At 43.1% G+C, this 14,783-nt stretch overlaps 1 protein-coding gene across 16 annotated transcripts in view; it reads left to right on the top strand.

Annotated features, from left to right (window-relative positions):
- ATXN1 (ataxin 1) overlaps positions 1-14,783 on the top strand; it is a 282,081-nt gene that overhangs the window by 126,952 nt on the left and 140,346 nt on the right. Inside the window, exon 4 of one of the 16 annotated variants that reach the window (XM_054058384.1) lies at positions 5,118-5,267. The exons of the other annotated variants lie outside the window; for them this stretch is intronic. The gene's annotated coding sequence lies outside the window, so the exon portion shown is untranslated. The remainder of the gene's footprint in view (positions 1-5,117; positions 5,268-14,783) is intronic. 16 annotated transcript variants of the gene reach the window in all.

Here is a 14,783-nt window from a genome sequence, read left to right on the forward strand (position 1 = left end):
CAAGCACTGCAAGGCAAATCGGGACCTGTGCTGTTCACACACTTTTTTTATTCTAGCTTTATTCTGCAGACAGACACGCTGTCCCTCCCTGCAGGTTTAATACAGTACATGTGTTTATTCTGAAATAAACCCCTCCAGTCTCTTTGGAGATGTGGCGGTACAGTTCCTGAAGCCATTGTATCTCTGGTTGCTTCCAGTCCTGCTCCCTGGGCAGAGTCCTCTGGATCCCGCTGCCTGGTCAAGGCTGTGGGCTTGGGGTCTCTGTCCCCAGCAGAAGTGCTCAGGTCCTGCTTGCTGAAGGTCTTCCCTTCAGATGGAGTCCTTTCTGCAATCCCTTCCTCTGTTCGGATGTGCAATTAAAATAAGAATGGGGTTATTTTGTAGATGTTTCCTCCCCTATTCTTTTATTTAAAATTCCAATCAAGCAGATCCAGAACAACGCTGCTTGTCCCCGCTGTGTTCTCATTTTCTTCCCATCCGTCCTTTAATATTGCATTATCCCCTGCGCTGTGTTTGCAGGCCATATGTGTCCTTTGAACTCTGAAGAAGCTGTGCCAAAAGGACGCCTTCCTCTCCTCCCCTTCTCCCATCATGGAGCCTCTCTTAGATAATTGCAATTAGTATACAATGTGAAGCAAACTCAGAAGTGAAGTTCACGGGTGAGTGTCTGCACATTTCCCGATGGCTTCAGAAGTGCTTGGTCTTCGCTTTTGCTCTTTAAACCTGCAGCAGTTCCTAAAGTCTGAAATGGCTGCTCCTGCTCCAGGAGGAGTTCGTAACCTGAATTTGCGTACCATGCCTCTGGTGAGGCACAGGGTCGACTGAAGCCACTGGCAGGGTGCCATGGCTCAGCCAGGGCTCTGCATGGAGGAAGGTGGAGCTGCCCGTTATTGTGTTAACGGTGTTCAGCAGAAGCGAGACAGGGAAATAAGCGACTTCAGGAACATGCTGTAGGAGGACAAGCCCTTCAGCTGTGTTCCTGGGGAGAGGCAGGCAGGTTGCCTGCCACAGGCTGGCGGAAGTGGGAAAAGTAAAATTTGTCCCATTCAACAATAAGTGGGAGGGTTACTTCTCATCATTCACACGTTGCGGAGAAGAGTGGCTTGCTGCTGGGCCAGCGTGTCCCCATAGCTGCTGTGCTGGAGACTGGCATCAACTGATGGCTCAACTGGAGGGATCACTATTGTGTTGGGCTTGAGTTTTCAAGGGGGATGTCCTCTGTGGAGAATGGTGAAGAATGCCTTTAGGGTCCATTCCTCTTCAGCCTCCAAGAAGTGTCTTGTGCATTAAACCAGGTTTCTGACCTTATTTCTCAAAGGAGTTTTAAATAGGGAGAAACAGGAGTATTAATTAGTGCCTCATTAAGTACTTGTAGTCAAGTATGATCATTTTCTTGAAAGGATAATGTATTAGATGAATAAAAATACTCTCCATTAAAAAATGAATACAATCATTTTAAACCACAAAGATTATTGTACATTTCTGAAAAATTAATGTGATTAAAGCACAATATATTTAATAAATTAAAAAGACCCTGTTAGGCTGTTTAACTTGTTGATCTCTAATTAATTATTTTCAAATCTTAGTACTTCATGTCCTCAACTTTACCTACAGGAATAGGAAACAGTTTTTCCTCCACTTCATTTTTTGGCTTGTAATTATTACTTTTGAGTTGTGGGTGTGGTGGTTTTCCTGTTTTTTTGTTTTCTTTTTTTCTTTTCTGATGTCTTTCTTGGAGATTGGCCACAATGGAAGATAAGATGCTAGTCAGGGTAGAGTGGTGATTAGAAATGATATGAAGATTTCTTTGATGGGTTTGGTTAACGTGACCTACCCATGTGCCGATTTTGAAATTTGGAGCTGAGAAGAAATAATTTCAGGATATTTCCTCCTGACCCTGTTGTCTGTGACGTGATTTAGGTCGTGTCTGCTTGGATCACATAGGCTTCCTCCAGTTACTTCATATGACTTCACGCAAATTGATTTAATTTTTTCCACACGTAGTTTGCTCCTTAGATTAATTTTGGATTAGGGATTTCCTTTAACTCTCTGCTGAGTTGCTTCACATTCAACTGCTTAATGAGAATTGCTCTGTATTTTGCAGGAGACAATAAAGTAAATGGTTGGAGCTGGAGACATAACCCAGATCTGTGGATGTATCATAGTCACTGATGAAGTTCATGTATTTATTCAGGGAGGACATAACCAATTTTAAAAAAGCTCAGTCTAAAATGGGGCCGGTACTGGGTTTACAGCAGCATATTTTAAAAAGTTTTGTTTTAGTGGCATTGGGAATGAAGACACTTCCCCGCCAGTCTCATCACATACTGCGCAACTGTTTTATCCCTTCTTGCCTGGCCTGTTCCTTTGATAGGGGTGTTTACCAGGCAGGTGTCTGGAACCTGAGTCCCCCAAACACTTGTTCCTCATAACAGGTCTGTGGTACAGGTTCGGAGAATGATAGAAGTCAGTTTGCATGGTTTACTAGTTTGCTATTTTTTATGGTTTAGGTACCTGAGATTCATATGACCTTTTGAAAATGTTACTATAAGTTTTCTAATGGGCAACTAAATAAAATATACTCTGGGAGTTAGGATACCATAGCATCCTCTCTCAGGTGACTTCCAAACTCTCAGGCTATTTGATGATGATGGCTGCCACTTTTCTTTCATCATGAGACATGTCTTTAGGTGTTCTCTCTGTCTAAAGCAGACAAGCTTTGCATTTAATTCTCCACCTTCGCGTTTTGCTTTCAGATTTCCTGCTCTTGTCCTACTGCAGCTTTGCCAAGCGTAGGCAATTGGGATAAAAGCTGCTGCCTTCTGGTGATAGCAGCCTCAATTTCTGTTGTATCTAGGGGTGTTTTTCTCAGCAGAGCCATTACAGACACTGTGCCCCGATCTGCCATCTCGTTCAGGCAAAATATAGGTGACAAAGACATTTTCCTTGTCTTTGGGAGACTTGCAGAGCCTGCAATGGCTGGATAACTGTCTGTTGAAGGTTTTGAGGCATCTGTCCTTTTGTATGAGAAGATGGTGGCGGTGGGGGCTTCTTGTTGGTGTATGAAAATAGTTACAGTAGATAGCTCTGGCGTTCAAGAAGCCTGTCATCTGTGTGGAGTGGTGCTCCTGGACATTTATAAGAGCTCTGCTGCCATTATACAAAGTGCCTCCCAAGATGAATGCTGTGTGCTGCCTTAATGTTCCCATGTATGATTAATAGTCTTTTCTGGTCTTAAATGAGACCAAATCTATCCGTTGACTTACCTTGAAAATCCTCTTAGTGCGAATGATCTCATTTTCAAAACTTCCTTCTAAGGTTACAACTTGAATGTAAGCATCCAACTGGCTGCAGTTGTGTGCACCACGGCTGCTGTAATGACACCCCCAGGTGTAGCTGCATAGATGTGCCTGTGCAAAATCCATTTTTCGCAGCTCTCAACATGCTAGTTACTTTCCCTTGTTGTTTGTGTGTTTTTCCCACCTTGCAGAAGACACAGTAAAGCTATTTTATTTCTTTTTTTTTTTTTAAATGAGGACATCATAGCTATAAATTTGTAAAAGTTGCAAGGACATGACAAAGAGTAGATCTGACCGATGGTGCTGTTATACTTTTTCTTACCATTTCCCTGGATCTCTAGCTGACATTGTCCCTTAATAAAAATACATTATTTGTGAGGAGCTCTGTTGAAGCTACCAAATTATTGTGGCAATGTGTGAGACTAACTGTACCATGGAATAAAGAGCGGTGCGGCATTTATGATAAAATAATTTCGGGTCATGTCTTTTTATTTCTTTGTGCAGTTTTTCTTTTATTACTGCTGCTAAAATGGTTCTTGCAGCGCAAGTGAGAAAACCAGACTCAACCTCCTGTTTTTTTTGTTGAGCTCCCAGCTGGAAACCCCTCCCTCGATTTTTCCATTGATAAAAGTGCCACAAAGGGAATCTAGAGTAGAGGAACAGGCGGAAATAGAACAATATGAAGTCTTGGACTTGAATCACAAAAAGAGTTAACTAATGTGGGTACAGTACTGGACGCGCTGCTGCTCCTTTCATGACCAGGTTCATTTAACTGTGGTCTTAGCATTCCTTGCTGCCCTCAAAGCCATGTAACAAATCAGCTATTTATTGTCTTTTTACTGTGGAGGCTGTTTAAAAGGATATTGCAGAGCATTTTCTTCTCTCCCTTTCTATGGACGGCTTTATCTGACCTTCAAGAATTCAGACACCCAACAGGGGCCAAAAAACCTCACATCCAAGAATGCTTTTATTGTTAATTTATAAAATAAGTCTTTCACTAGTAAAATAAAGGTGTGACATTTATAGAGCTGTGATAAGGAACACAGCAGTAGGGAAAGCTGGGGTCTCCTGGTGTTCAAATTAAGGGCAGCTGATTTCAATGAGAGAAGGAACAGGCCTGTTAGAGCTGCAGGTTCAGCCTGCACTCAGGTGTTCCCATGATGCTTGGAAAAGCTTCTAGGAACATTTTGCAAGTACTGAGAAGTAACTTGGTGACTTGGAAGAGGACTTGTTTCAATTAGGCTATTGCTCTTTCAGAGTGCTTAGAGGGACAAGATTACTAGGGTTTAGTTCTGTTAGGTGGTGAGTTTATACTTCTATGACTTTCTTAGCATTGTATCACTGAAACAGCAGTTTCTCTCTTGCTGCTGTGTTTAATCTCTCTGTCAGGGTACAGGAGCTGGCTGATGTTTGCTGCAGTGTCTGTGTGGTCATCTCCCCGTCACACTGTGTATGTGGGTGTCTGCATATGATGCCGGTTAGGAAAGGCCTTAGAAGCACCTGCGGATGGTAACTGGTGCATTTCTCCTTGTGCTAGGTGCTGTAGGGAACGAGATGGTCCATGACTCAGAAAGCTTGATGCTGAGTGAGGCAGTGGTCTGCTTTCTGTGCCTGCAGTGGGAGCAGGGAGTGCTCAGCACCCCACATCAATGCACAGTACCCTGCTTGTTGCAGACCTTTTAGATCTCTTGAGCTTTACTGTGAAGCACTGTGGTTGTCCTCTTGGTGTACCCTCCCATGTGAAAGAGTAAATGCTATTCTTCTCTCTTGTTCTCTTCCTTCTTCCCCCCCCCCCCTTCCCCCGCTTCTCTTTTCCAGTTTTTCTTAAACTTTCCAAAATGCCACAGAACTGGACACCAAAGTCTGTTACCTTGTTCTGACAGTTTATTGTGATGGGGCAAGAGGAAAGCACACAACTATTGAATTGTGGGATGATAATCTAGCAGGAATCTGTTGTGTAGAGAGCAAGTAAGTATGATATAGTTGGCCTATCCGTATGTTATTGCAAAGGTATAAAGGAAAAGATGCAAAATAGTAAATGATCAAGAAGGAGGACTGGAACTAGTATTTGGATTTAATGTACATCTCTGATCTTTTCATCCGACCCTATAAATCAGAGCTGTTGTATTTTGTGCGGGGTTTTATCATTGAATTTTTATTGGGCCATCCTTCCTTTAAGCATAAAGGAGAAATGCAAGAGGCAAAAATACTTTTAGCTGAAGAACAATGAGTAAGTATAAATTATAGTGTACTACCTTAATGCTATAAAAAAGTTGCTTTCCAGTGAAACAGACTGAAACCTCAGAAGAGTAACTGATTGGATTAAATGATGCAATTTGTCTAGCATTTTGACTGCAGGTTTTTTTTTTACTTCTTGTCAGTATAGGGAGATAAGTCGGTAAAAGTTAGGTTTCTTATTGCTGTCACCTTGTCCAACATGCTGTTGCCATGCAGAAGGATATGCTCTTCATGCCTGTGCCTTATTAGTCATTATGGAAATACAGGAGAGGCAAAATGTGCCCTTGCCTAAGATACGTTCTCTGTGTATAAGTAAATGCAACACAGACCACTTATTTTCATCACCATTTTTTATAATGTGCAGTAACCGTGCTCAAATACCATATAAAGCGAAGGAACAGGCTAAAACCCAATTCTTACTAGATACTAAATGGAGTACTAGCTAGTGAATGATTAAAAATAAAGCCACGCTGCATTGTCCTTAAGAAACTCAGATTTAGAAAAGGCACACTATCTGTAGTAGTGGGCAGCGCATCCACTGAATCAGTGTGGTTTGGTTTAAGAAAAGGCTGCCAGACGTTGAAGGGATGGGAAGCAGTATTGCTTTTTAATGCTCACTGTTCCAAAGAAGCAGCATAATGTAATAGAGGAAAGCAGTAACGTTCTGAAAGTGGGGGGTTTTTTTCTGTTACATAAAAAAATTAGACGTTTATCTGAAATTATGGCAATTTTCTTGAGTGTTATGCTTTGGACAATTGTAACACTAATAGGATGGAAGCAGTATAAGCAGTAGCTACATTTATAGCTGCAGTTACTAAGAGAAATCTATAGTCTGTTATTTGAATGCAGCATTCCCTGTCTGCCTGAAAGAAGCAGTATCTTAAAGAGACGGGTCAGGAAAGTTGTCCTCTTTTTTTATTTTATTGTACACTTGATTTTTGAGAAAGATGAATTTCGTTCATCTGGGAGGTCAAATCCAGTCTTTCCCTTGCACCCAAAGCAGTTTAAGCAGTTTAAAAAAGAGAGTAAGCATGCATTTAAAAAAGCATATATATATATATATATATATACACATACATACATATTGCTATGAGAGCAAAATGGAACTGTTGAGTTTGTATTCCTTGTAGCCCACTAAAACTCACGGGTCATGCACAAGTTATGCAAAGGATAATTTCCCTTACGTTTGTCATCAGGTTTCTTAGTATCATGAGCCATTATTTGCTTCCTTTCAGTGATATGTCAACAAACAGATTTCTCTTCTTTGTAGATATGCTTGAACTTTATTCATTAGAGAGATTACAACACACACAGTTGTGCCTTTAAAGTACTGGCATTTAAGCTGTTTATAAGGAATGTGTTTATGCTTTGGATAGAGATCACTTGGTGCTGGTGTTAGTCAAATTAGGGCTGAAGTCATGGAAATCTTGACTTTTCACTCACTTAATGAATCCTGACAATTTAGCATGTATGGTGGGCGCCTCACTCAATGCAGTTTCCAAATGTAAACAGATGGTCTGCTCAGGAAGACCAGGACATAAAAAGACAGTATTAATACTGGTTTTGTCCTCTGTATCTTATAAATGGAGGGGGTAGGTGTATGGCTGGTATAAATTGGCTTATTCCCATCAAGTAAAGTTATGCCAATAGAAGCGGAATGGGAATCTGTCCTCTTGGCCACTATTTTTAAAGAAAATGCTGGAAACTGCTTATATGGTTGTCTCTCTGTGCTCGTTTCTTCTGTTCTGTTATGCTGCCTCTGTAGCAAAAGGTGTTCTCTATTAATCCTTTTTTATTTTTTCTTCCACATGACCAAACATGATTTTCCAGCAGATCTTACCCTCATCCCCTTCTCTAAACTCCTGTTATCTTCATTTTTCCCATTTTCCAATTTTGAATATCAAAGGAACTTCTCCCATCCCTATATTTCCAGTTCTAGCAGCAGGATAGGATGTCTTTACTCCTTTCCTGTCCTCCTGTACCTGCTCCTCTGGATTCACACATTCTGAGGAACTGCTTGAACTCAAGCTCAAGTAGTGTCTTCATTCATTGATGCAAAAAACCCAGCAAAAGAGTACGGCTCTGAGAGTTGAAGTTACATTTCCGTACTGCAGAGTGGGGGAAAAGTTAGCGCAGGTGGTACAAGGGCTTACTATGTGACTAGATAGATGCTTTGCAAATCCTGCTGTGCAGACTTACAGTGTATTTCTCTCTGGATTTCGCAGTGGGTAACATTGCACCAAATTGGATGAGCCATTCCCATTCAAAACGTCAAATTTGTGTTGCTTGTTTTCCAGTGAGGATGTAATGTGATAGTAAAATTGTTCTGTAAAGGGTCATACACTGTTTTACTGTCAGTTTGTGAGTCTCAGACAGAAGGAAATGATCAAAACCACTCGATCCTCATTATTTATTAATTGAGTTCTGGCAGAGCCTTTCTACATTCTGGCGTTGTGTTTGTTTCTTTGTTTACAAACAAAAAGAAAAGCAGAGTTGACAAAAAAGAAAGAAACAAAAAGGGAAATTTGTTAACAAAGATTTCTGACAAGGAAGAAATGGCATTTGGGGACGTTTGAGTGGAGGTGTCTTGGAATACAGGAAGGGCGGCTTGGCATTGCAGTGTTACCCTCTCTGAGTGTTGCTCTTGAAAGACAAGAATACTTTAGAGAACAGCAAACCATGAGTTTTCAATACAGGCATGCTGGGTTGCTAGAAAATATTTACTCTGGTATGTTCTCTGTTGGGGATATTTGAAGTGCTAGTACTTCCTGGCTCGTGTGGATTTACTTTCTTAAAAAAGTATGAAACCATCAAGAAGCAGCAAGTGTTTCTTTGCCTTTTTGTATCTCTTCTTTTTTTTCTGTATGTATTCAGATAAAGAAGAGTATATAAAAATAATTGTGTCTTCCTTTAATAACAGTGGTTTCTTGACTTCTAAACTCCCAAAGCTGCTCAGACCTGAGTCGTTTGTTCTGCAGGGAACCCCATGAGGACAGACCCTTTCATAGATGCCATGGCCTGTATGGAGCTGAGTTGAAGCCTGAGGTGTAAAATTTGCACTGAGGAAAGGTCTGAAGACTTTAGTTGCTGATTTTTTTTTCCTCTTTAACCAAATATAGGTGATATTAACCAAATATAGGTGATTTTTCACAGGGATAGCTAAAACCACATCTCTGATCAACATAAAACTTTTGCCAATTTTTCAGGCTTGCTTCAGAGCCTGAAGCTATTTTTATATCTCAATAAATTAGTAACAACAGCAGCAGAAGTAAATTAACACAATCAAAGCTACATATTTCCTTGCCTGCTCTCTTTCTCCAAGATGGATGCATTTTTTTCTCAAATTTTCCTCCAAAAGATCAGTGTTAAGCAGATGTTAGCATGGAAGATTTTAATTACAGTATTTGCTGGAGTTGTAAAAAGCTAAAACCAAGGCTTCTGAGGGAGGAGGCAGAATAATCTTCAGTGCCATGGTGTCTATGAGAATTGTGTTTCCTTCCTCCTTTTGGATTAGAGGTGGAACTTAAAAAAGCAAAATACACAGCAAGGCCCATTGGACTTTGCCCTGTCCTCATTACTGGAGGCCTAGGGGTTCATCAGCATTGTCCCATTGTCCTTCCTCAAAAGAAAAAGAAGTCATTGGCAGCTACTGAAGCCCCTGCTGCTTTGCTCCGCTTTTCCCCATTAGTCCTTTTTTGGACAACTGTGGAAGTAGCACTACCCAAAAAGGGTCTGTTTGCAGTTCATCTTGCCCAGCTAAATGTCTGCGGTGGCTTTTCTTGGACCATGTCAGAAATGGTGAGCATCCTGCATTACAGTTTGTAAGTTAATGTCCTACTTCTGCTTGTCTCCATCCCACCTCCTACTTCTCAGCAAAACTGGTGTGCTTGGCTCTCACCATTGAGTTTCCTTGGGGGAGGAGCTCCAGGATGGGGATGGTGAAGGAATGGCAATACGTCCCAGCTGGGCCTCTTGGTTCAGACAGCCAGGACCTGGGAGGTGTCATGGGGTTGCACCCATGTCTGCACACCACCTTGTTGATTTTGGCAGCGTAGCCAGATGGGATACAGAGGATGTTTGTTCATCTCGGTCTCCTGAAGACAAAAAGCAGAGCTTCAGTTTCAGGCTCTGACTTATAGCATGTCTAAGGGATTGTTCAGGACAGGGCTATCAAAAGTACCTGCAGACATGTAAGAGTCCAGCTTTCCCTGGCTGTGAGCTGTCTCCATAAGGCACTGCTGAAAATCCCCCTTGCCATTCCTCTATGCTCTGTCTTCTGCAGTTGAAGCTGAGAGTAATATTTGCATACCTCACTGGTTGTTCTGGCTAAATTAATATTTGTAGAGCACGCTGTGTTCCCCATATTGAAAGGACTACATGAAAGCCACTGTTTCTGGGCAGCTACTTCTTATTCTTGAATGTTGTAAATGTACTTAACCAGGTCAGACAACACTCATTGCATTTGTTTAGAAAAAAACTGTCAGTCCCTCAGTATATATGTGAATGCATTTTTTTTTTTTATATAGGTTGTGTATTTATATTAAAGCAGAAACTCTCTTCTGTTGAAAGAGTCCTGTTTCAAAGGTTGTTTTTGTGTTCATTTGCCACTTGTAATTCTGGTTGCCATTGCATTGCATACTGGGAGGGAGTATATGTCATTTTTTCAGGATCTTTCCCTGCTTTTAGAAACCTTGCAGTACATGCATAAATCCTCTAGCAATGCTTTTTCTTAAGCTGAGAACATAAATAGAGTAGGTAATTGTCTGGTAAAGCTTATTGGTATTCCTTAAATCTTGATCTCATGCCTTGCTTATTCACACATCATCTGCACAGAAGATATTTCTGCTGTCGTCTGAACTCTGTTTCACACAGTCCAGTGAGATGTTAAAAAAATAATTTTATAAATCTTTGCAAAACTAAATTAGAGCACTATATGAAATCGGGGTGGAAAATTAAATCTGAAAAAATAATTAATTCAAGCTATTAAACATTCTTTCTGCTCATAGATTGTCAAAATTCTCCTGAAGTTTGTGTAAGAGGGTGGTCTCTGCAAAGGTCCTGTTCGCAGGACGTCTGCTGGAGGTGACAGCATCAGGAAAAATAGAACCAGCCACAGCATCAGTGCTGTTGCATGGTTAGCTTCACGGCCCACAAGAGCAGAGCAGCACGGTCTCCTGCAGGAAAACCTGGGCTTGTAGCTCTTAACAGCCGGGATTCTGCTTGTCGTGTCACACTGCCATAAATCCTGAGCAGCTCCATTGAAACGGAGTGAATTACTCCAGATTCATGCCAGTTTTGATGAAAAGAGGCTTTCTGCTGAATGGATCTGGGCAGCCACTCGCCAGGTGGAAGGAAAAGAAGTGACTCAGCATTCGGCAGTTGTTGCTGGTCGCTGGCTTTTGCCAAGCGCGGAGTCATGGATTTCCTATTTTTTTTAACTTCTTCTCTTTCCCCTCCCCTCCCCCACCCCATTTTCCTTCCCTGGGTGAGTGTCTGCTTTGTGCACCCTGTCGAAAAGAGGACTTAAATTCTGATAGAAGATGGGATGCAGGGTGAGGAACGACCAGTCTGTGCCCTTGCTGTGAGCAAGAAGCTAGTGGAGGGTCAGACCACCCTTGCTAGATGCAGTCTGCCCTTCAGTTCGGAGTGTGTAACACTGGCTGCTGCTTCTTACCCCTAAGAGAGGAGTATCTGTAAGAGGGAGTTAGCTGCATGGCAGGCCTCATGTTTCTGTCTGCATGGTAATAACCCGGCTAATGCCAATGACAGCGGCTCCTCCTGCAGATGCACAGAGGGGAGCCAAGCGTGCAGCAGAGCAGAGTGAGGTGCAGACAGGTACTGTCTGAGCAGCCTCTTGCTTTGCCCCCCATTCACCACTGCTCCACTCTGCCTCCCCTGCAAGCTCAAGCTCACCATCTCTGAGCCAGCAGCAGTGTCGGTTACCTGCACGTGAAAAAAAAGCAAAGGAATGGGAAGAAACCCCCATTGCTAGGTTCTAGGTCCATGTGCCAGTTGAGTAAATATCGGGGGGTTATTTTGGACTGCCCAGCAAGGGGATTCCAAGTTTAGAAATGGTGTTAAATTATTGCAATGAAAACCAAGATTTGAAAACTCTAAATGGGGAAGACAATAGTTCACTGTAGATCTTTGAAAAACTTGGGCTGATGAACTGAAGCTCCCTGAATGTTTCAGCCCATCTGTCTTGTTAGTTTCTCTGTCTTAATGACGGATTTCATGAAGTGTCTAATTTTCTTTTTTTAGCTTTCTGTCTTCCTCTTGTACAAAAGTTAAAGCAGGGAAATCATCTGAGCAGGATTTACTTCTGCATCTGAGAGAAAGCAGTCTATAAAAAGAAGCGGGTGGTGTTTGAGCTGGGAAACCAAGCTTGTCTGCTTTGGGTTTGGGGGGCAAGATTTTCCCACTCTCACTTCTACTGCTCTGGTGGTTATCGGGACAGCTGAGAAGTGTAAGTATAGGCACTTACCCAGTAGCTGACTGTTTTTAATTGTCTGGCTCTGGTCCGTGGTTTTCTAAACCGTGTGGACTGAAATGCAGGCTCCACTGAAGTCACCAGCAAAATTCCCTTGCCATCCCTCCCACTGCTGCTGCTGTTCTGGCAGCTGTTGAGATGTACTGCAAAGTCCTTGCTCTGTCTTGCACCTTGGGAAGTCTGCAATGGCTCTTCCAACCCAGAGAATTACTTCCTGTTCATCTTCATTGCAGGGATAAAGTGCAAACCAGCCAACAGAAAAGTTCCCCCAAATTCAGAGCATTTTAATAAACCCTCAGGAGGATTATGTGTCTCCAGGTTCTTCCTGCACGAACCTGTCATGTGGAGCCCACTCAGCTTTTAGCAGCACTGGAAATTTTTGCCACCTCCTTCCCTGCCCCCTTACCCCAGTACAGAGAAGGCCATGTATATTTGCAGTGTGTACTATGCAGAAGGCACTGATTGACATTAATTAAGAGTGGGTGGTGTGAAAGTGTAAAAATAAAATTCCTTTCTGCTGGGTTTACTATTAGAAGTGAAGTACATGCTGTGACACTGAATGCGTGTGAATGTGCACATGTGTGCGTGCGCATGTGTGTGGAGTGGACAGTGTCTATTCAGCACTTCAAACAGTAGTGGAAGTGAAGCACTACAGGTTTAAACATCTATAGAGGTCCAGAGTTTCAGCCTTCTTCTTGTCAGCTTCTCAGTGGAATGTGCTTCAAAATTGTTTGTTTTCGGTTCTGAGTTCAAAATGCTCAAATCATTGAGTGCCAGAGATTGCAACTTGTGTCACTTCAACTACCTCTGCCTGCTTTGAGCTGTTAGAGGGGCTGTTTCAAGAAGTGATCAGGAGGAACAATGTTTTTCATGAATTTTAGCAGGAACAGCATTTTGAAATTAAATGGATCACTGTTCAGCAAGCTGGTATGGCTTTACTTGGTATTATTAGTTCTGTCTTGGTGTGTGTATATGGAGAATAAGAAGCCATAAATGAATTCCATTGTGTTAATGGTTTGTGAAGTGTATTATTGGATGTGACTGGCTGCCTCTTATGAAATAAACGGACAATCGTCTGTGCCACTTTAAAAACATACTCTTTGGATTGTAACTGCATTATGATATCTGAGCTCCAGGACTATTGCCTATGTTAGTTTCTCAATTTCACCAAATCACAGAATCATTTAGGTTGGAAAAGATCTTTAAGATCATTGAATCCAGCTATAAAACTAACACTGCCAAGTCCACCACTCAACCATGTTCTTAAATGTCACATCTACGTGTCTTTTCAATACCTCCAGGGATGATCATATCATCCTAGAATCACTTGGTTGGAAAAGACCTTTGAGATAATTGTGTCCAACCATAAACCACTACTGTCCACTACTAAATCACAGCTGTGAGCACCTCATCTACCCATCTTTTCAATACTTCCAGGGATGATGACCCAACTGCTTCCCTAGCCAGCCTGTTCAATGCTTGTCAACATTTTGTAGTCAAGCAACACTTGATATTCTTGCTAGGAAAAATTCCTTCACAGTGAGGGTTGTCAATTCCTTCACAGAGAGGTGCTCAGTAGTGGTTTATGGTTGGACACAATTATCTCAAAGGTCTTTTCCAACCAAGTGATTCTAGGATGATATGATCATCCCTGGAGGTATTAAAAAGACACGTAGATGTGACATTTAAGAACATGGTTGAGTGGTGGACTTGGCAGTGTTAGGCTTGCCTTCAGGGCTGCAAGCACACATTGCCGGCTCGTGTCGAGCTTCTTGTTGAGCAGCACTCCAAGTCCTTCTCCTTAGGGCTGCTCTCAATCACGTCATCCCCCAGCCTGTACTAAAATGGGGGATTGCCCCGACGCAGGTGTAGGACCTTGCACTCAGCCTTGTTGAACCCCACTTGCTGGTGGGGTGCCATGGCCTGCAAGGCTATGAGGATGGGTGGGGGTAATGGAACCAAGGGTGTGATTGGCCGAGGGGGACGCGCCCGCCTTCCTGGTAGGCAATTGGAGCGGCAACTGGGAGTGACTCCCCAGTGCTGAGTGGTCAGGAGAGGTGAGGGGGCGGGGCCACGGGTGGGGGTGGGGCCAAATCTAGATGCTGGGGGCGGGGCCAAACCCAGTTGCCTGGCGACAGGGGAAGCAGTGCGAGGGCAGAGCCTGAGCCCTGCGAGCCTGAGCTGCGAGAGGTCGAGCTGTCAGAGAGGGAGGAGATGATGATGGAGATGGAGATGATGGAGGTGGATGAGATGGAGGAGCTGGAAATGATGGAGGTGGAGGAGACAGAGGAGGTAGAGATGATGGAGGTGGAGGAGACAGAGGAGGTAGAGATGATGGAGGTGGAGGAGACAGAGGAGATAGAGATGATGGAGGTGGAGGAGACAGAGGAGGTAGAGATGATGGAGGTGGACGTAAAGGCGGAGACGGAGGCACCAGGGGTGCAGAAGATGGATCTGTCATAGGCAGAAGAGATGAAGCTGTCAAGTTGAGAGAAGCCCAGCAAGAGGAGACAGACGAACTGTGTCTGGAGAAGCCAAGGCTGTTGGAGCCATCACAGCCAGAGGCTGCAGCAGGACCACTGGAGCTGGGACATCCCCACCCATCACAGCTAGGCCCTCAGTGGCAGATGGTAGTGCCGAGGCAGAGGGGACATGTGAGGCACCCAGAGAGCAGGGCAAGCGCTGACTTTGATGGACTTGGAGCCCGTGAAGAAAGAGAAGGAAACAGTGAAAGGATTGTCAGCAACAATGACGAA

Source organism: Cuculus canorus, chromosome 2, assembly GCF_017976375.1.
Source record: "Cuculus canorus isolate bCucCan1 chromosome 2, bCucCan1.pri, whole genome shotgun sequence".
Lineage (NCBI taxonomy): Eukaryota > Metazoa > Chordata > Aves > Cuculiformes > Cuculidae > Cuculus > Cuculus canorus.